General features: G+C 38.7%; 1 long non-coding RNA gene across 4 annotated transcripts in view; it reads right to left on the reverse strand.

Annotated features, from left to right (window-relative positions):
* LOC311442378 overlaps window positions 1-22,301 on the reverse strand; it is a 76,588-nt gene that overhangs the window by 16,288 nt on the left and 37,999 nt on the right. For 3 of the 4 annotated variants that reach the window (XR_014696592.1, XR_014696593.1, XR_014696594.1), the window contains exons 2-5: window positions 17,963-18,060; window positions 17,405-17,510; window positions 6,984-7,091; window positions 6,275-6,466 (exon numbers count right to left, since the gene is read on the reverse strand). This is a non-coding gene — a long non-coding RNA (uncharacterized lncRNA). Of the gene's footprint in view, window positions 1-4,774; window positions 6,467-6,983; window positions 7,092-17,404; window positions 17,511-17,962; window positions 18,061-22,301 lie in introns of those variants that run through there. The other variant, XR_014696595.1, reaches the window with a different exon arrangement.

Here is a 22,301-nt window from a genome sequence, read left to right on the forward strand (position 1 = left end):
CATGTGCACTTATGTTATACCACTGTTCTAAATCCATGGCAGTAGAAAAGTTTCTTAATTTGCATTTTATGCCGAATTAAGACAAAAACATAACCAAATGTTGGAACTCCCCTCCTCCTTTGGACTCCACAGCACAGACATCAGCCATGGGCTCCCGTACGGGCCACAGCAGGGCCCTCGGGCAGTCACAGGAGTGGAAACCCACCTGGGTGAAGGGACAGCCACAGGGCCTCCAGGGACATCATCTGTGGGGCCCTGTGACAACCCATGGTGTGACGGACAGCTAAAGCAGTACGCCACACAGCTCAGCCAGCCAAGGTTGACACACTGTTGTAAATGCCTCTGTTTTCAGGGAAAAAAATTGCTATTACCAGCACTTTCATCCCAGGAACAAGAAATGCTGCATGAAAGCCCACCCACACCCCAAATCCTTTTCCTTTTCCAAGAGAAGCACAGACTAAGACATCTCTGGCTGAGGCTGATGAACTGCAGGTTCATGGCTCAAAGCACTGCTCCATCTTCTGAGTGCTGTTCTCACATCCAAATTACTTAAGATTTCCTGGAGAGACCAGTACTCATTTCCCAGCTTCCACACCCACCCTGCACTGGACAGAACCCCAGAAAACATTCCGTCTTTCCTCTTTCCATCTGTCTCTATTCCCTCAACCTACCTCCTGCTAGTCCCCCAATGTTTTTAACACAGCTTTTGCCCTCAGCCCCAGCTTCTATTCCCCAGCGGTCTGGGGACTTAGCAGCCCTTTGTCACTGCCACCAATGTCCCAAACTCTGCCATTCACTCACACCGCCCAAAAGAGGCAGTCCAGCTCCCTGTAGCTCAAGGCATCTCCCCATGCAGCCCAGGCTCCAGGGGAACTGTTTTCAGCACTAAAAGCTGATGCTGTCTAAACAGCAGAAGCCAGAAAGCAGTGAAACAGAAATTTAAAAATAATGAAACAGCTTGGTAACACAATTCTCTACCCTGAAGTCCTCCAAAACAGCAATTCACTGCTTGAATTATGGACAGAAGTGATTGCTGAGCAAATTTGTCCATTTCCAACAGAAAGGGAAATGCAGCCTCTCTCTTTGGCTTTAGTTCTAACCCCAGACAGCACCAGAAAATGCAGGTGAATGAGAAGAATGAGCAGTGAAGGAAATCAAGGGAAGATACCCTTGCTGAGAATATCATTGCCCAATTTCTGTTTTAGTTTTAAGCTTCAGTTCAAGGCACTTGTGACTATATTTGGCTCCCTTGAATAATGTCTAATACTTTTATGAGCCTCCTCTAAATTCAGTGTGTTTCCAAGCAAATTCTGTATACCAGCTTTGATCCTGAGTGAGGAGACCATTAAAATCAACAGCAGTTTTTCTGTGGGTTTTTGATTCCATTTCCTAAACCCAAATATCCAAGTGAATTTGAGTAAGGCACTACCAGAGCATTTACAGGACAGTTTTACCTGTGAAATTATTTACAGGAAGTTTTACCTGCATTTCTGCTGTGCTGCCAGAACCTCAGACATGAAGTCTCCTTCAGTAAGGGATTGCTCTAGGAGCACAATTAACATTTCATCAGTCCTGCAGTATCAGGAAAATACTCTGCAGTCATCCCCACAAGACAGCAACTGATACAGGGACAGTCAACGCGATCAGAACCAACAGACTTGCTCTTATTGTTTAGGAGCTCTGAATTTGCCCAGGCATTTTCACATCCACAATGGGATGGGGTGGTCTGCCATCCCCACTGCTGCCTGCAATGCTGATTCTCCACCCTCAAGTCCTGTATGTCACGTGCTGAGCAATTTCTCTCACTTTTAAATGAGTCCTTACTAGCTCCGATACAGGGGCTTCTGCCACCCCTTGAAGCATGTCTAAGCCCAGCACCAAACTCCCACTGGCAGTTTTCTGGGTGGGTTACTAGAGTCAGAAAAATACTGCCAATACTCTGTATGACTTACAAAGCATTATTAAAGCAATATTTTTTATATTATTACCAAAGTCTAATACTGTTTTGAATTTGCAGTTATGGAGTCCGTTTTAAAGCACTTGATTATACTTTGAGAAGAAATAGTCTTACAGTACAAGTCATTTTCTCAAGTACACTCGAAGAAAGGATAGTCTATGGCTCAGTAAATACAACAGTCTGAAAAGTTATGAGCTATCAGACTAAGCTGAATTGACTTACTGATATTACCTGCAATGAATGAGTTTTAGATAGCCTCTCATAAATAGAAGGCTACAGAGCCTACGATTTTATGGATGTCTTGTACTTATCAATATATATGAGAAATGATGCTGTCAGGCTTTCGAGGGGATACTATGTGAACCACACCACTGTCAATTTAATTTTTTATGATTAAATATTTGGTGCTGTTAAAGGTTATTTAACATTTAATATAGCTGCTCTTCTACATAGCTGATAACTGTCATCTTTACATAATACTGAGGCTGAGAATGGATGGGGAAGGCATATTTTTTAGAAGGTTCCTATTTTTTTTTTCAATTTACTGTTAGATTTGTTCCAGTAATAGAATAATATTGGGCGAGTTTAAAAGGCTTTCAATATTCAGATGTTCAAAAATTTAGTCTTAATGCCAGCTGCAGCTGAGCTCAACATTTGCTACTGAGGCTGCTGAATTTTCCTCTGCGGTAGAAAATCTCTCCCAGGTTGTACTGTGGGATGGCAGCTCATCCTGCAACAGAGATCCTTGGGGCTCATATTCAATCTAATCATCTTTTATATCTTTAAAAGAGACATCATCTACTTAAACATCACATCCCTATTTGATCTTTTTTTTTTTTTTTGTACTTTTTAAGGTTAAGTAGCTGAAAGAGATGAAAGACAAAACTATTTTTGTATGTTTTGCAGCAAGTATGCTTTGTGCAGTGACAGAATGCTGTCTAGGCTGGCACAAGCTCCTCCCCACAGCCATCCTGCAAACATTTTCAGATTTGAAAGAAAAATACAAGTGGATCTACCCAGGCAGGTCATCACTCTTAATAAAAAAATCACGTGTATAAAGGTAGGTAGGCAGGTTTGTTTCCAAAGCTCTTGCATACAAAAGCATATTAAAGAAAAAAGTGTGAACATGAGGAAGGTGCCAATTCTTAAAGTCAAAGAAATTATCAGTTATCTATGCAGACTAAATGAAAAGATCTAGTGCTATTACTCTATTCTTTTTCCATTTGAAAACTGAGCATGTTAACTGGCTGTCCTACGTAGAGTCCAAAGCTATTCTTTGCTTCCTGTGCAATAACACATCAAAAAGATGGAATCTGTAAAACATCAGGAGGCAGGAAAAAAACAAAACGTTTCTATAATTAAAAATAAAAACAAAATGGATAAACAATAACAGCCACAAAACCTGAGTGTAGAGTGTAGACTCAGGTCACTTCAGGTCTTGATCTCAATTACATTTTCTGTCAAGTGGATCCCTTTGTGGAACTAAGCCTTTATATTTTCTTCGGTAGCACTTATTACGGTACATTTACAAAGAAATCTTTTTATTGCTTTTCAGTGACCAAATTATTTTCTTGTGTAATAAAGCCCTTTATGCAGACTTCCCTTAGTAAAGTATTAATGTAAAAATACAAGCCTTCTTAAATCTCCAAAAGCTATCATCTGATTTCTGTACAGCCTAGGGTCTTTGAAAGTACTGTCCTGTGTCCTGTGGTTACGGTGCCATCAGCTCATGTCTGGGCTTCTCCAATGCATCCCAAAAGTAGGCATAAACCACTGCTTTGCAGCCTCTAGCATCTTATCTGTAACAAACCTCGTTAATTTTGAGGACAGCACCTCAGAAACATGAGCAGAAGCATCACTTATCAGCAACATCAAAGAATCACATGGGGTACTCGCTGCAGGAAAGCGCATTGATAACAAAACACCAAGATACTGAGAGCAACCCAGAGAGTTCTGGGCATCAGCTACACACAGGAACAGGGCAGCACTACCTTTCTGCTACCCAAAAGGACACATCTTGCCTGGGTGCAATACGAAAATGGTGGACATGCCTGGGTGGTGCTGCACAATCCTGTCGGCACAGGTGAAGTCACCTATGGAGAAGGAAACCTTCCTGTGAGATGCACAGCTCAGCGGTCTCCTTCCAGCCTCCCTACAAACTCTATTGAATATTGACTGGGCTGGTTTCACATACATCACGCTTTCAAACTTTACTTCACAGCTATGAGAAATAACAATGTAAATTAAAAAAATAAAAAATAAAACCATGAAGCTGCCACAAAAACACGCACATGGAAGTGGGACCAAACCATCAACTTCAAACAGTGTCACCTCACAGACCTGGGAGAGCTCACATTCTTCTGTTAAAATTGCTTACATCTCCTTCAATACAAAAGACTTAAAGCAGAGAAACATTTTAACAACTCTGAGCTCTTTTATATTTAACCCTAGAGTCAAACTGAATCTGTGGGTGGTTGAATGAAAGATTTTGTTGGGAGCATTTTTTAAATGTAACTTCCAATATGCTTACTGGTCCCTTTCAGTGCAGTCCACCAAATTCAGATATTAAATGAAATAAGTTTTGTTTTTTTTTTCAGATATTCAAATATACTTTCTCCACCCCTGATAAAGTATATTTCATTATGTCAGGTCAAATCTGCAAAATAAATAGGGCAGAAATACAGATTTTCATATAGGAAAAAAAAAAAAAAAAAAAAAGATTTTTTAGTGAAAATTCTCAAACACGTGAAAGGCCTGTTCTATCTCTTTGCAGCAGAGGTAGGAAGGGCAGAAAATTATGACACAGTAATTATTATGATGGATGTTGAGCCAGTCCTTTATATTAGATACACTGCTTGTGCAGGAACCAGCACTACAGATTGCATACTTCACTAAGCAGGACACTCGAGATTATAATGGGCAATATAGATTAACAACATTAGGTTAAAGCAGGATAATTCTTCTTCTTTCTCATTTCTATTCCTTTCTCATGGACCAGCTTCTGCTTTAAATTTCCGTGCTTCTTGCTTCCAAGACTTAATCTGCACATCAAGCAGGCATTTTCCATTTCAGGTGGTACATATTTGGAGGACATTGATGAAAATTTATAAAATTACAATGTTGTAAAATCAGTATGACTAAAGAATCAGACCTATCTGTTGCTAATTAAAGGTGATGTTGTGTTTGCTTTTGCTGTCTCATCCAAACAGCAGGAAAGATTCATCTTACTCCAATCCTGTATGAGAATGCAAGAGGAAAGCTTGTCTCTGCACCATGTAAATAATCAGCACGCTGTTATAAGAGGGCCTACTTATAATTGTAGCAATTATTTCAGTGTCAGTGTGAGGCTGAGGCAGTGTAACACTGCACATAGGCAGGGGCTGAAATTTGTTCTATGCTCATCCCTCTCAGACATGGGTTGCTAACAAGAAAAAAGCCAAAATTGTGTTTCAGTAATTATCTTCCCCACTGCAGCACCACTCCTAAAGTTCAGGGGAAATCAGCTAAACACTGTGCAGAGCTGTGACTCAAATCTTAGTTGAGTAAGGTGGATTTAATTTTATTTTATTTTTTTTTTAAAAACTTTGGCCAAAATTCCTTCCCTCTTCAGAAGAGGCAGCATTGAGGTACTAAGCCCCACCCAAGAAGGTAGCAGACATAGGTGCTGGGTGAGCACAGCTTCCACCACACTTCAGCTAGTGACACCAGTCAGCATTGTCTCATGTTTCCGTAAGATCCTACAGCACATTGTGGGTTTGCACTGCTTTTAAGCTATTAACATGGCTAGGTGAATTTCCATCCCATAAAAGATCTGGAAGTCCTCATCATATCACAAATTCATAAAATGGCTTGGGTTAGAAGATCATCTTGTTGCAGCCTTCCTGCTATGGGCAGGGAGGCCATCCAGTAGGATCAGGTTGCCCAGTGCCTTGTCCAGCCTGGTCTTGATCAGCTCCAGGAATGGGGCATCCACAATTCATATGCAATTAAACAATAGGAGAGCACAAAAAAGGCAGTCCAAATGATGGTGGGCCACTTGCAGTGTTTGAACGTGCCTCTCCACTGGCTAAGCCAGGCAGAGAGCATGTGGAAAACCAGAGCATGGTTCCTTGAGTCTGTGCACAGGAATTGTACCAGTCTCAGCAGCAGCAGGGTAGTCGGGTGTTTTCCACACCACCCCATTTCTTGTGCAGCCCACGGGGTCCCAGTCTCCCTCCCACAGGCATGCTACAGCTCTCAGCAGTGCTGCAGCCACTGGTACTCCCCCACTCTGCGCTGATTCCTAAAGGACCACTTTGGCATGTGGCAGTGACTGACCTCTTCCAGCACGCTGCAGGACCAGATTCCAGTACAGCTTCATGAGGAGAACTGCTAAATGTTTAATGTTAGCTGCAGTGGAGAAACACTGTAAACATTTCCTGTAATTGGTCTGCTTTAAAAATTGATTTCATGTGAAAAAGCAAAGGAAGTATCACACTGTACTCCACGGCTCAGGGGTGCTCATAAGACCTGAGATGTAAAAAAAATAAGAGGAAAGGAGTTGTCACTGCAGCAATTCTCTTCCAAGCTGATCCTGAGGGCAGACAGCAGACATGCCTGTCCCCCAGCAGCATGCCCGTTCTCTTTAACCCTCAGATAGGGCTACAATAAGAGGCAAAGAAAAGGTGCTGGGGCTTCACCAAGCTGCAGGAGCAGCTCACAGGTCTTTGTCCTTACTCCTGTGTTCAGCCCAAGTGCCCCCACTGATGTAAAGAAACACAGGAACAGACAGCAAACATCTGCTGAAGGCGGAAAGGGAAGCATGAGCATAAAGAAGGGAACTCTGTGACTTAGGTGACAGAGAGTGAAAGGATTGGAGATTGTTTGTGCTGTGCGTTATCAGTCCTTAGGACCAGAGATAACAGAGATGATAATGCAAAAGCAAGTTTACTGTGAATTTATGAATTGGTAAGTCACTTTCCTATAACAGCCCACAGTGAATCACTGTTTGTTCCTACATTTCTGTAACACGTTATGCATTCCCTACCTGCTATCAGACTTTATCTCAGTTTTCTTCTTATTTGTCAGACACAGAATTCAAGATTTCTCCGAAGTCAACTTAGCAAAACTGTAATATTTTCAGTCCTCTTGATTCCTGGAAAAGGGAGGGAAAAGTGGTTTATTCTTTCAACTCCTCCATCTAGTTGCAACTTCTGCAGAGTTTGTTTAGTCATTTTCTTACATAGAAAACAGGTGGGCATCACTGAGTCTCTGGTAAGGAGAGAGAACAGCTCAGTGGGCAGGGGCTTACATATAGGAAGGCATTGCTCAGTTCCTGTTTCTACCATTAATTTTTTTGGTAAAGGTACAGAATCTCCCTCCTATCAGATCCATCAAGCAGAGAAGGTATTTCTCTATGTTCACCTACTCAGTATTTCAGCCACTGTCCATCCAGGGAGAGTATTATCTCTTTACAGTAGGACTTCTACTACTGTGAATATATATACTGTGGTTTTGATCCTGTTCAACCTGCTGCCTCTCATTGCCATAAAACACAGATTTTAATGTCCCTTTCATCCCAGGATCTAGCAGCCTAGAGCTAGCATTAACTGATCATTCTGTTCATTTTGTCTTGCAGGATTTCGCCATGGTACTTTCACCATGATGGAGGACAGATTTCTTACTTATAGGGGCTTATGTTATATCCCTTTTCTATCTTTTGAACATTGGTAGTATCACTCATATTTCTATAGAAAAAAAAAAAAATCCACAAAAACTACCTATCCTTTTTATTAAAGAATTTGTTATTGTGTTGTGTTCCACATTTCCTATGAGCGTCTATCACTCTCTCATTACTTATGTAAGAAAATAATTTGCCCTGTCAAAATTTCTGTTGCTCTTTAATAAGAAGTAATTAGGTATGGAAATAAACAATCTATTTTCCTCCAGACACAGATTGATTGACTTATACATTAGCTGTACCTACTGGACTGTTGTCTGTACATGTGCAAATGAGCAGGTGTGCATGCAAGAGACAGCAAAAGAAAGAAATTACTGAGGGAAGCACAACATGAGAAAATGAGTTTTGCATTTAGATTGATTTCTGTCATGAGGCCAGGTAAATGCAACTTGAATGAGACCAAAGTTGCTAGAAGGAACATATGATGTTGAGCACACAACCTGAGACAATCCCAAGGCTTTTACCATAGTTTTAGCATTCTACACCTGAACTGCCCAAAACACTCTGTTCAAAAGGTCATCACCCAAACTTCAAGCTACCACAATTTATGAAGTATGTGAATAGGAGCATAATGAGCACCAGAACATGTATCTATACTAAGCAAACACAAAGCCTTCCCATTAAAGAGAGAACCATCTGGCTGATCGGGCATGTCTGGACAACCTTAAGGTTTTGTTTTTCCAAAATTAGATCAGTCCTGATACATCATAAAAAAAAAAAAAAATCAAGACTCAAAACATTCTAATAAAAACAGCCACAATATTTTATAGCATGATAATGTGCATGCCATACTGTGATTTATTATAGACACATCACAAAAGAAATTCTACTACTCCCCCCCCCAATTTCTAAAGTGGCTTATGCTACCTAGAAAGAGATAAATATATATATATATAAAGAGATAAATAAATATATAATATATATATAAATAAATAGATATATATATATTTATCAAACAAAAATACAGTCACATTAAAACATTTCCTAAATAAATTAACATCACTTCATAGCTACTTCCTCTACAATAGTAATTCAATAACACCCATAGTCCAGTCTCATCTGGTGTAGTATGTCAAAGAAAATGCTCTGGCTTTTAATGATCATCATCTTCAAGCTGTTTTTCCCCTCAGAGGTTATTATACCTTCAGGCACTATTAGTTTCCTACAATGACTCTTTGCTGTCGGATGATGGGGCATCCCATAAGGAACTGTAATACCAAAGATGACTAGTCATGTTCTTTTACAACAGGTCGAGAATATGCAAGAGATCTTGTAATTTAAGCCACTGAAAAAGGGAACAATTAACTGGCCCAGGGATTCTTGTGCTGCTGCAGAAAAAGGCCTTTTCTTGTTGGATTTCTTGGTTTTCATCACCACTTGCTGCAGGGATTAGGGTAAGCTCTTTTCATTTACAAGTAGAGTTGCTCAGGAAAAGAGGAGCTTTCCTTCCTTTTCTTAGATAAAAACCCTAGCTTTGTATGCTTTTAAAGAGAATTCTAAAGAAAACACTGTTCCTAACACCTCCAAAATTTCTCCATGCTAGAAGTCAGTATACCTTTGGCTCTCCCTCCTCAGCCATACTTCAAACAAACATTCCCTTACTGGTTTGTATCAGGTTAATGGTGTATTCACACTACACATTTTTTTATACACACAAACACAGACTCAAAAGTAATAAATAAACTTTACAGTTGGTCATGGGTACATCAGCTGAGTATTGGAGGAAAAGCTTGTAATGATGGCCAACTTGGGTATCAGCAAGACTGAAAGGGCAAGGAGGGAAGTCAAAGAGGCAAAACTGAAGCTACAGACAAACAGCATATGTCCAGCCCAGAAAAGCATGTTTTTCTTAATGTGAGACCTAAGACAGCAGAAGTTCAACACCTAGTAGAGAAAATACTTATGGTGAAAATATTTACTGTAAAGGATTCATATGAGCTGAAATTCCATGCATGCATATGAGGAACAGTACTATTCTTGATCATAACTGAGACAGTGACAGTGATGTGATAAGGATGATTAGATCTATAGTAATGTTTAACTCTAATAGAAGAGCCACCTAAAAATGATTAATAGGGAACTAAGAAATTGAAGATAAAAAGGGAAGACATTTACGGGTTGCATGGGGACTATTTAGAAAGCTAAATGACATATTCAGAAGAAATGCTTGCCACCTATCCTTTCAAAATGGTCAAAGAAAGTTTGATATAAAACCAGAGTCAAAAACAAACAACAACTGACAACAATCAAAATGTCCAGTAAGAGACAGAGGACATCCTTCTTTAAAAGAAGAAATCAGATCCAAAACCATAAAAGAGGTGAGTTGAAACTCTGATGCTTTACATAAGAAGATATAAGTAGGACAAAAAAAAAAAAAAAAAAGGTTTCTAACAGTCAACATGTTATAGACAAAAAAAGTAAATAGCAGAAACTTTTTCAATCCACAATCCAAAAAAGAATCCTACCAAAAGAGTCTGCAGTACTGATAAGAAATTGAGCTATTAAAGAAAGATTGAAGGAAGATAAAACCATCACCAAAAAAAAAAAAAAAAAATCAAAAAAGAAAAGAAAAAGAAAAATCCAACCCTAACTGCATTCTTTACATCAGCTTTCTTGATGGAAGAGATTAAGGATGTTCAGCTATCAGTGAGTTTTTCACGTTGTTTTTTTTCTTTTCTACACAGGAAATATGTCTGAGGAATCGTGTCAAACTGAAATGTCAGTAGAAGTTTCAGAATAAATGAATAAAATTACTAGTAACAAGTCACCAGCACCAAGATAGTATTGGATATGAAATAGCCAAAGTACTTACTGTGGCATGTACCCTATCACTGAGCATTCAGCTCAGTATTAAAGACTGAAAAAGTGAAAAAATGACAGCAGTTTTTAAAAGGCTTCGCAGAATGAAGGAGCTAGGTCCATTAAATCTGACTGGTTGGCTGAAACAGAATAGAATTAGCAGGCAATTAAATAAATTTAATACAATAAGAAACTGCTAAAATGGCTACTGTTAGAAGAAAAAATTCTTGACTCACAAACATACTTTGAAGGATTTGATAAGTTTGTGAACAGGAATGACCTGTATAAAATATTGTACCTCCAACTTCACAGAAGCTTTGGGTCATATTCTTTATCTAAAGCTTAAGAGCTGCAGGTGTACTGGGATAAAACAAGATAGTATTCCTACACCCACCAACAGGATCAGAGGCAGCAAACAGAGGGCAGGAAGGAAGAAACCATGGGATCTGCTCACTGCATTGGCACATGACAGAGAAACCAATGCAACTCCTCAGGTGAGGCATTTCATCAAATATACAAAGCTATTCCTGCTACTCAAAACTAAAAGTTGTCCTGAGGTATCTCGTACATTAAGCAAGTAGGTGAGAGAATAGCAGTTAAAACAAAATGTGAATAAATTGAAGTCATGAAGAGGAAATACATACACCTCAGTACACCTCTGGGTTGACTATGACTATTTAGAAAAGATTTTAAACTGTAAGAAACTCTCTAGGAAGATCCTCTTAAAATCCTCTTTAAATGATGGTTAAAAAAAAAAAAAAAAGTAAATACAATGCTAGAACCTATTAGGAAACAATAGTTAATTTAAAAATACAAAACAGAAGCAACCTTTGTTGACTATATAAATCTATGTGTGCCACGTCTGTAGACAACCCCAAAATTGACAGAGCAGAACTAGGAAAAGCAATGGAAGGGAGTAACCTGAACAATCAAACGTGAAAAAAAGCCTATAAAATGTAGTTTTACCAGTATTTCCCAAAATATAAGATAGAGGAGGGGTAAAAAATTAAAATGGCAGAAACCAGTCTGAAACAAGCAAAAGGAAAGTCCTTTTTCACCAAAAACAAAATTATTTCTTAAATCTCCTTGCCACAGGATCTTGTGAGTACCAACTGTTCTGACAATTTTGAAGAAAAAATAGACACGTTCATGGAAGAAAGATATTATATATGATTACTTGAACATTACATCCAACTTACAAAACTCCCTAAGCCACAACTGCCACAATCTATAAAGATAATTGGGGAGTAAAGTCACCATTTAGTGATTCTCTTCTTCTGCTCTTTCTTTGAAAGCCTGCTACAGATCACTGCCAAAAACAGAATATGAAAGTGAAAAGACTTGGATTACACGGACTATGGCTGTTTCTGGTTTTATGGCAATAGGAAATGTAAAGTATAGTTATAAGAAATGATTATATGGAACTATGATTAATTGGACACAACAGCAAACTTTGATGATTTCTTTAAGACTCTTTAGTAAAATCTTGAAAGTTAATGGAAATTTAATATAAAATGTGTTTCTTTTAAATAGGTATTTAAATAGGAATGCTTTAATTAAATACTTTCATAGCAAGTGGCCTTGATAATAAGTTAAATGTAGTTTCCATTTTTACAGAAACTGTTACCATTCTGAAATGTCTTTGCCATTCAGATTGGGAAAAATGCCAAAATGATGAAATTTAACTTGAGCATTTAAACCAATTTAAAAAAAAAAAAAAAAAAAAAAAAAAAAAAAAAGGCCCCCAGAGCAATCCTATTTATAGGGGACAAGTTGTTATTAAAACCACCCTTTTCAGCAAAACAGTTGTTCTGATTAAACAAATTACCATCCAGCTTCACTAAATAAGGTCACCCATATCAGGCACACTTTGGCATCACTGCTGTGGTAAATTCAACTTGACGGATTTTCCTTTAGAAATGTGGGTTCATCATTCAGGTCAGACATCAGTGGAGAACAGAGAAGAACCCGTCAAGATATATGGCACAGGAGCATTTGTATTTTCAAAGTGAACTGGGTCTTACTGTGATGCAGTCCAAATTGAACTCTGAGTATAACCTCATAAAGAGCATCCATGGACACTGAACTACAACAGTCAGCTGCTTTATACAGTATTCACCACCTCTTCTTTCTAAAGAAATCACAGCTGCCTCTTTCAATCTCCGTCCAGGCTCTGGTCTGTATCATTGTGTCACCAGTCTTGTTTATGAGACATGGTCAGATTTGGTTCTTGGGTTTGTGGGTGGGTTCTTTTTTGGCTTCGTTTGGTTGGTTTTGTTGTTTTATTTTTTTCTCCTTCTCCTTACAGAAAACACTTCCAGAGTACTTCCCTTGCACATGGAGGTAGTCAAATAAAATATAACATGGTCTACTGAGCTTCTAAGGACAGGGATTTATGTTCATAGGAGAGGGGAGACAGTGCATCCTTGTTGGAAAAGCTCTTAATCTTGACAGCCTCTGAGGATAGAGGTTGAAGTGCCTAGTGAACCCAAAATACACAAATATGATTAATCAGTCCTGAGATTCCTATCAAAACCCTTCCGAGATCACCAGTATTTAGGTGTTTTTTGGCTGCCCTGGATCAGTTCGCTAAAGACCATTGCAAGAGCAAGATATATTTCTATAAAAACATCCTTTCATATAATTCCCCAGAAGTTACTAGGCCTAGTAAAAAGATTTTTACTCTCTCTCTTCTAGATGCAAATGAATAAGCATGATCTTTTTTCATTTGCATTTTCATGGTTTTCAAGCTATGCAAGTTGTACTATCACCAATATTACACAAACTTGCTGAGATGCTCCTAACTTGAATGACAAAAAAATGCTGAGTGAATACTGGAGTTTCCACTCACGGTGGTTTAAATACTTCTTCATCTTTTGCTGATGATAAAGAATTGGTGTTTATCATTTACATTCTTCAATAGGTAAGGCTGTTACATGTACGTACATTGTGAACAGTCTGAAAAGCATATAAATGTAAGGTCTGCACAATTACATTTGCCAGGAGTATGGCACATTATTCTAATTTAAAATTTAGCCTCAGTCAAATTAATTTCAGAATGGAAAGAAACCTATTACTGTACTGAGATTTCAAAGATTTCTACCTTCCTTATGATACAGAATTTTGGTGAATTAATCCAGACAGGGAACCTTGAAAAGCCTCCTGTACTGTAAGTCTGTATGTCATCTCAAAGCCTCTGTTTTCTCACATCTCTCAGCTCTGCACAGCCCAGTTCCCAAGATCCTCACCCAGTTTCTTTTCTTTTTAAAGCCCAGAGACTTTTAACAGTTCCTTACACTAGGTACAGTCCCTTAATTCCCCCCTCCAGTAAATCCATCCCTGCCTTAGCCCAAGAGAGCACTGGAGGTTTCTCATTAACAGGAATAAGCCACAATAACTAGCAAAAATCAAAACCTGCACTTGAATAGCAGCTATGAAAAACAGCTCCCTTCAGTGCAAGTGCCTAACTTGTTTTTTTTCCTTACTAGGACCACAAGGTGCACCTCTTGATCCCAGTCCTGACTTTCAGCCCATGCTGTCTGTATGGAAGAGATCAATGGAAAATATGTTAGGGAGATGGAAGGGACTTGTCTTGCTCAAACTGAAATACATGTTGGGGGACTTCTGCTAAATTCATTTTGAATTGATCTAGAACATTTAATTTGACCCAAAAGAAAATAATCTTGGCTTTGCTATATGGATTATTTAACTTCTTTGTTGTTGTTCTTTAACCTTCAAGTTCAGGTCACTCTCTTCCATGAGAAATACTACTTTGAAACAAAAAGTTGGAAAGCTTTTCTTGATGCAGTGGTCCCAAAACAAAGTATTTCATTTGAATAATGTGGTGAAGAAGCACATGGGGTTGCTGCGCTGGGGTGAGGCTGCTGTCACTCACAGGTCCAGGAATCCACCTCAGGCTCAGCAGTGCAAAAAGAAGAGAGGGGGCTTCAGCCAACTATGCCAAAGTGCTCTGACACTTTCTAAATCTCTGTCCCTCTGTTAGTATGAATTACATCCAGAATGCAATCCGAATTCATAAGCAGCGTGCACCTCCCTGCCAAAATCCCATTTATGAACATACACACTCTTTGCCAGAATGCCATCAGTTGCTTCCAAACCTTCTGGCCACATGAAGAAAACAGACAGACAGTGACTCATCTGAAATGAGTCTCAAACCCTGCAGTGCTGCATCTCAGTGAACAACCGCTCCTTCTCCAGCCACTTTGCTCTGCAGACCCATCCATTCCCCAGCACAGCACAGCCTCCTGGGGATGCTTACTAGCATTTTTCTGGGCACACTTTGCTGCTAGACCTCCCCATATATTCTCAGAGGACTCAGGCAACCACAGACATCAGCTCTTTGAGGTTATGCATGTTTTTTCCATCCATAAGACCTTTTACAAGCTGCAATGACCTGAAGTACTTCATAAATAGTCCCAACATTTTATACCCTTCATTGTGTATCCAGTCATACCACCGCAATTACATATCCCAGGAGACACAACAGCAGATCTCACTGATAAAAAAAAAAAAAAAAACTGATCCACATAGCATGTTTCTAAAACTGAAAAAAAAAAAAAAAAGAAATGCTAGGGGACAAGCCATTCTTTCCCTCCAGCCAAAAATACTGCCTTGAATTTTCCAGTGCAAAGCCACATTCTGTGACAATGATTTGGGTTTAAATGTCTCCATTTCTACTCATTTGTACCCAGACAGCTGTGAATCAATGAGTTAGAGCCCACTTATTCCTCTATATCTCCAATATTTTTTTATTAAGTAATTCTGGCCAAGGAAATAACCTGATTTTGTGTGTTTGTATTTTTGCTACTCTCAGCTGTGCCCTCTCTTTTCAATGTGATTCACCAGTGACAGCCCTGCAGAAAATGCTTTTAACACAATATACTTATAAATTATGAAAAAACAGATTTACAATCTAATCTCTCCATGTGTAGCAATGTGTATTAAGTTCTGTTAGCATCAGAAACAACTGTAAATTTAGTGTATGCCTAAGAAGTGTATGCCCATATTATCATCAGTAAAAATCATGTGCTTTTTCCTCAGTCCTGCTATTTAGATGAACTAGAAGCAGTCTTCTTGGAAGAAAATAAAGTTTTCCCAGAATACTTTGTTAGTTCACAGCAGAAACAGTCCACTTAAAAATGAGTTAATGGTTGATTTTTCCAGCTAGTGTCTACACTTTAGTCATTAACTAGCAAAATGTTTACACCTATAAAAATATCTGTTTCCTAGGGATTATTAATCATAGTTTACTGAGAAGCCATCAGTTAAATAGTTTAGTTTCCCTCCCCTTTAGAAAATTAAAATGCAGAGATATTCATTTCTGCAATGAATATCTATCCAGTAATTACCATATTTACTTTTCATTTATGGGGGAATAATCTGTTTTAATTAAGCCTAACTGAAGAACTTTTATCAGATGTAATTATCCCTTTCGATAAATATGTCTCCACTAATTACATTTAACCATGGGATTTATAGCTCTTAAGTCATTTGGTGGGAAACATAATAAATCTTTAGTAATACATGCTAAATTACTATAAATTAATTCAGATCATTAACATAATAAACAAATTAGGATAATTTCACTTAATTAGTTTGGGTGGTTAACTCAAAATTCCTTCTAAAGATTCATGGTATTCTAAAATTTACCAGGACTTAGATTTTTATTTTTTTTTTATTTATTTTTTTTTTTTAATAACAGACCTGTTTGAGTATTTACGCAGAAAATTATACCACTGCAGGAATGCAGTAAACACACATATTCCTGTTAGATAATAGAGCCTTTTAGGAATTGATGCTGGGTCCTTCTTAAATGCATTCAAGTGTGACTCCCAGGTTTTCAAGTTTGTACCACTGCATATCAAAGAACCTGAAGGGCAGCATGATAAGTTTAATTTTAGAAGTGAACTCCTTCCTCTCTCCTTCTTACCTTTTTGCTAGTCATTGTTGGAGGCAAAGGTAACCACAGAGCACTTCTGTGATCAAGAAAAGAAGAATGGGATACAGCAAGGACAGTAGGTAGGCTTAGCAAGGACAGTAGGTCAGTGTGCCTGGTGAGGTAGATGGTAGTAACCCTATTGCCTGTTTCCCTTTTGTCTCTGGTGTGATGCACTGGGAGGCACAACAGAGCCAAATAGCATCATAAGCTGTAAGAACAATCATGCAGGCTCTTCAGAGGCATCTGAGGACTATCATTTGTGGCCTGTCCAGCCCCATCATACTCTGCCAAAACACCACATGCAAGCATCTTCTCTCAAATATCTTATGCCCCATTTCACATCAGGAAGGAATACACACAGCAAGGCAGGGAACTGACACCACGTATGTAACCCAACAGCTATCAGAAACCTCCTTGCCCCCACATCAGTCAGAGATGTTCCTGCAGTGGGTCCTGTTACACTTGTAGAGTTTTCCCCATTGTCACAGACTACGGAGGCAAACCTTAGACAATGTCAACGTGTTGGCACACAAACAGTTTATAATTCCTGCTGACAAACATACCATCTCAGTGGTGTTTCCACCTCCTGCCAGTTGGAGATAAGTCTTGGGCTTAGTTCAGCCAAAGTCAAAACCCATCTATATATTTATACAGAAATCCCTCATCAGATTACATGTTCAGGTGAGGAATAAAGATGAAAGCAGATGAGCTTTTTAGTCATGAACTTTTGGAGCTTAATCTTCTTAGATGAACTCAGACGAGCAAAGAGCTTCCCTGCAGGCAAAATCTTTCTCATAAATAGAGAAAAATACCAATCAACAAGACTTATTATTAAAAGAACATTTTAAATCTTTTTCCCCAAAGCATTATTGGATCTTTCTGGTGGGAGTGCCACATTTATTCCATGTTGTCCTACTTTGCAGTGCTGATCCTTGAAAGGCAGGAGGTGTCTGGTTTAATGGCCACTTACCAGGCTCACTGCTTTTTCTGCTCTTTAAGTCACAGCTTGTGTAGATGAGGGAAACGGGAGAGACAGCTTTCCGTGTCTCAGTATCAGGTCTCAGAAAATTCACTGCCTATAAAGCGAAGTAAGGAAAAAAAAAAAAAAAAAAAAAAAAAGCATCTCAGCTTCATTTTTATGTGCCAATTTTGTTTTTAACATTTTCCTTACTCCCTCACTGCACCCCCCTCTCCCCCCCCTGCCCCCCCCCCCAGTAAGGACCTTCCTTCTGTGCTCCCTGGGTGCTTCTGCCCAAAGTGTCCCTATGTCCAGAAGCCTTCTCTAGCCAAGACACATCTGCTTCTCCCTCCAGTCCCAGGAGGTGGACAGGCATAAGGTGCAGTTATAGCACATTGCAGAAGAAGTTCTCAGGAGCACAAGGCTGGCAGAGCAGCAAAAAGAAAAAGAAAGAAAAGCAAAGTCATGACTTCAAGCAGGCTTTTGTTTTACCCTGGAGTCATGGCATGACTTGATAGCATGCCTTCACATTAGTCTGAAGACTGAAGAAACTGCTTGTCCAATGCTTACACTGGCACCAAGACAGAAGAGTCCACATCAGACCCCACTCAGTGGAGGCAGTGCAGCCCTTTCCCTCATTGAAAACTGTGGCTTCAGGGCTCAAACACCTTGGGAGAAGAACAAAAAAATTTATTCTTACACACTACCTAATAGCAAGGACTAGAGAAATATGAGGTTTGCAACATACATGGAGCTGGAGCTATACCCCCAAGAAAGAGTGAATTTCACCCTGAGCTGAATCTTTTGATAAGTCAAGAATTGTCCGTCCTTGTGCCTTGTTTTTATAAAGATGGATTGTGCAGATTTTTTATTTTTACTTAATGCTGGGAAGCTCAAATTCCTATTTGTATTTCCAAACTGCCATGTTAACTTTCCTCCCATTTTACTTAACTCATTTTTTACCTTAGTCATATTAATGGTTATATAATAATATTAGACAATGTTCACTAACCATTAACTCCAGAAATAATGGTTGTGCTAAATCAGAGTTAATTAGTGTGTCACAAACTCCAGTCCAAGTACAGGGTGATGACTTAATGAAAAAAATGCAATGTCACTTCACCAAGAATTACATATACAATTTTAAGAGGTATTTTAAATATTTTTCTTAATAGCTGTCAGCAGAAGCGATGTGATGTGATTCTTTAGAGAGCATTGCTCTTTACTGAGTACAGGCAAGTGAGCTATCACCAGCCTTACAATGGCTGCAGAAAACAGATTTAACATTAATTTATGAATAGCTGAACTTTTTCTCTTTAATGTTTAATAGTGAATCATGCTCTAAACCCTTTATATTTCACTGCACATCAGCAAGGTTGTCAGGAGCAAAAGATCAGGATAACATAATTCTTTTGACTTGTTCTCAGCATCCCTCATTTATTCCTGAAGCAGCCTGAATCATCTTGAAAGTAAGATGCATGGGGTGGCAAAATTTAAATGAGAAAGGAGTTGCTCTTTAAGGGCCATCAAGTTTTTAAAAGCATAACTTCCAGCTGAAACTGTGTGAGCAGGGATTCATTCACTCACACAGACACAGAGTCATGAACATTCTTTTCTAGAGACCATAAGCAAAGGAAGGTCAGGCCACCGGCCATGCTTGGGTACCTGCATTCCAGCACCCATCCTTAAAAGAAAGAAAAATGTGGATGGCAGAAGGTGAACATGCTCTCTTAAAGCTCAGGATTTTCACCTTTCCAAAACTTCCAATTCACTTAATGTCTTGAAGAAACCATATACATATCCAATGGTTTCTCAGTACCTTGAGAACCCCAAAACAGGCCTGCCAAAACATAACTACTGTCATTGTTATCATCAGATCACATCACATTATGGATTTCACAGATTTTTAACTCTCCAAATTTGTCATCATCTATTTAGATCTGAAATGGGCAGAGAGGAGTTATTCCAAGCTCCTGGAAATCCAACCATCATTTCAGTACTACCAGGGAGTGTGGAGCACAGAAATGTCAAGCTCCAGGAAACAAGCTCCAGTTTAGTTGCAAGCAAAAAGCTAAGACCAAAACACAAAGGTATCAAACACCTGGCAACATATTCAATGCCACATGGGCTATTGCAGTACTGCTGTCACTGCTGAGCTTTAACAGATGAACTGTTTTTTTCTGTCACCTGAGGAACCCAAGGTCCCTTGATGAGACCCTGCAAGAGTGACTCTTGAACACCTGATGGAGGAGAAGCTCCAGTTAAGATGTGATCTTCTCTGATTTAGGAGGACAATGAGTCCTCCACAGGAAGCCCACATTCACGGGACACTTAATGGAAGAAGTGTGTTCCCTTACCAAGCAGACAATGGAAGAAAGAGGGTGAGGGGCTTTTGTGCAAGATTTTTTTTATTATTACCACTGCTACCTGGGTGTTCTGCCTACTCAAAGTGTTTCTGTGATCTTTCAGGTGTGATGAAACACTGACTGGACATAAAATTGGTTAGCCTCAATGATCTCAGTAGCCTACAGTATTTCCTGAGTAGTTGAAAACTGTCGACATGTTGCTGCTCTCTTCCTCAAGCTATTTTCTCAGTGACAGTAGATACATCCAACTCTACTGCCTTCAAGTACTCCTGATACAAACCATTGATTATAATTTTATCAAGCCATAGAGGCTGGTTGTTTTATTAGGTAATCATGAGACTGTTACAGAACTATGCAAGGGAAGTGAAGCCTCAGGCTGTTACAGTAGGTAACAAACCTGTCATTAATTACTGAGGAAAAGCTTTCTGCTTTTTAAATTATTTATACAGCTGGATCTACGGTATGGAAAGATTAAACATAATTAAAATGGAGGCTTTAAATTCCAAGGGGGCAGGCTAACTTCACAAGTCATCGAACACCGGCCAAGCACAGATAAGGACCAGAGCTAATGTCTATCCTGCCCCTGGGTTGGCACATGGTACTTCCAACACTCGCCCTGGACTGGGGTTCCCTTTATGAAATAACTTCAAATAAAGATAAAGACCTGCTAATCTCATAAACTCGCACATAGGATGCCTTGCTTAAGTACTTTATCCCTATGACTGGCATACCTTTGGAAGTGATTCTTTGTCTTAGTATTTGAGGTTTAGTGAAGGAAAATGTAATCTTCCAACAAGGTTATTGCCCTCCTAGGTTTCAATTTAATTGCACTGTGCAGTAGTTCAAGTACTATGTACATTCAAAAAATCTTTGGGTGAATTCAGTCCATATAAATAATATAGTCCCCTAATAAGTAAAGCAGTGTGCTAATGCATTCCAAACCCATTTGCATTCTTCCTTCACAGGAAGCAGCTTTTATTATACTGTATTTAAAAACAAAGTAAAATGTAGCAAAATATTAATCTCATTATGCTTCATTATCATATCTCCTGCTATATATGAAAACAGATCAGTATTGTCTCAGTTTTCAGAGCTCCAAATTTTAATGCAAGGACTTTTAATTGGTTTGGTTTTTTTGTTTGTTTGTTTTCTCCAGTCCAGTGATGCCTGTTCTCAGAACAAGCCACTTCAAAACTCTTGGATACTTTGGCTTTCCAGAGAAATTCAGGAGTTCTAAAGATCTCTCCTTTTAGCAACATGTGAAAAATCTGCATAGACAAATATATATTTTAGTATATGCATACACACACACAATGTCCAACTATTTTAACAGGACATGGCTATGTTAACCCTCCAGGTAGAGGATTGAAAATTGTTGCCCAGTACTACCAGGTAGACATCCTATTTGGTAGAAATGAACCTCCATCTGTGCTGGGGCTTTTGGACTTTTTTTTTTTTAATACTGCTTCAAAGCTCTCTGCTCTGTTATCTCTAGTTCAGAGGTAAGAGGTTTTTTCTTTGCTGTAGGTTTAAGTCACCTTGGATACACCCAATATCTTATTTACATATTGAAACTTATAGCAAGAGCACCATTAACTCATTTTTTCTGCCTACAGCCTCTAGTCAATACCTGTATTGCTTTCTCTCTCTCTCTACACAGAAGGACCACATCATTCAGTATATATTTTACTGTACAGTTACTATTCTTCCTTAAAACTAGCTATGAGATATACCTCATTATTACTTTTGAGCATTAAGGTTATCTGACAAATGTTATTTGACATAAGTATCCCCCCATTATACTGAGTATTCCCCTAACACCACAATGGTTAACCTAGATTAACCTTCACATAGTTGAATTAGCCTTTCATGTCTAATTATACCCTGTGATAGGATACATTAGTTCCAATCCTCACAGCCATAAGGGACCTGTAGTTTCAAGTGACCTCTACACATGGACAATAATCCAAATTAGAACAGACATGAAAGCAGGATCAGGGCCAAGACATGTAGGATTTTGTACAAGTTTCCAAGGTCAGCTTAAAGATTTGAAGACTGGGCACTGCTCTATTTGGGAGCTCATGGAAAATTAACCCATTTTAAAATTGACATCTAGGAAGTACTCAGCAAATAATCTAGTTGTGCACAGATTAACTTTCTATCACATGCCTGTATTCTGACAGATTCATCTGCTGTCCTCAGCTACCTGTTGTAGCAGTATACCTGCTGTAGCTGAGAGTATATAGAAACATTTTGTACTGCACTAGTTTTTACCTAAACAATAAACTCTTGCTATCTAATTGCTATACAATAATGAAGTTGGCTTTTGATGCTCTGTTAATTTTTATTTAAGTGATGATTTTCTCTTCAATTTGCCATCCTCATTTACCTAGCTCAATTCTACTGTAATTTGGTTGTTTAGTAACTTTGATAAGGTGTTGAATTTGCGTTTAGAACCCAGTTGATATAGGGTAATAAAATTGTGTCACCTAATGACTACAGAAATGTTAAATTGATACAAAATATACCTTTCTTCTGATGTC

The sequence above is a fragment of the Aythya ferina genome, assembly GCF_964211825.1.
Source record: "Aythya ferina genome assembly, chromosome: 10".
Classification (NCBI taxonomy): domain Eukaryota; kingdom Metazoa; phylum Chordata; class Aves; order Anseriformes; family Anatidae; genus Aythya; species Aythya ferina.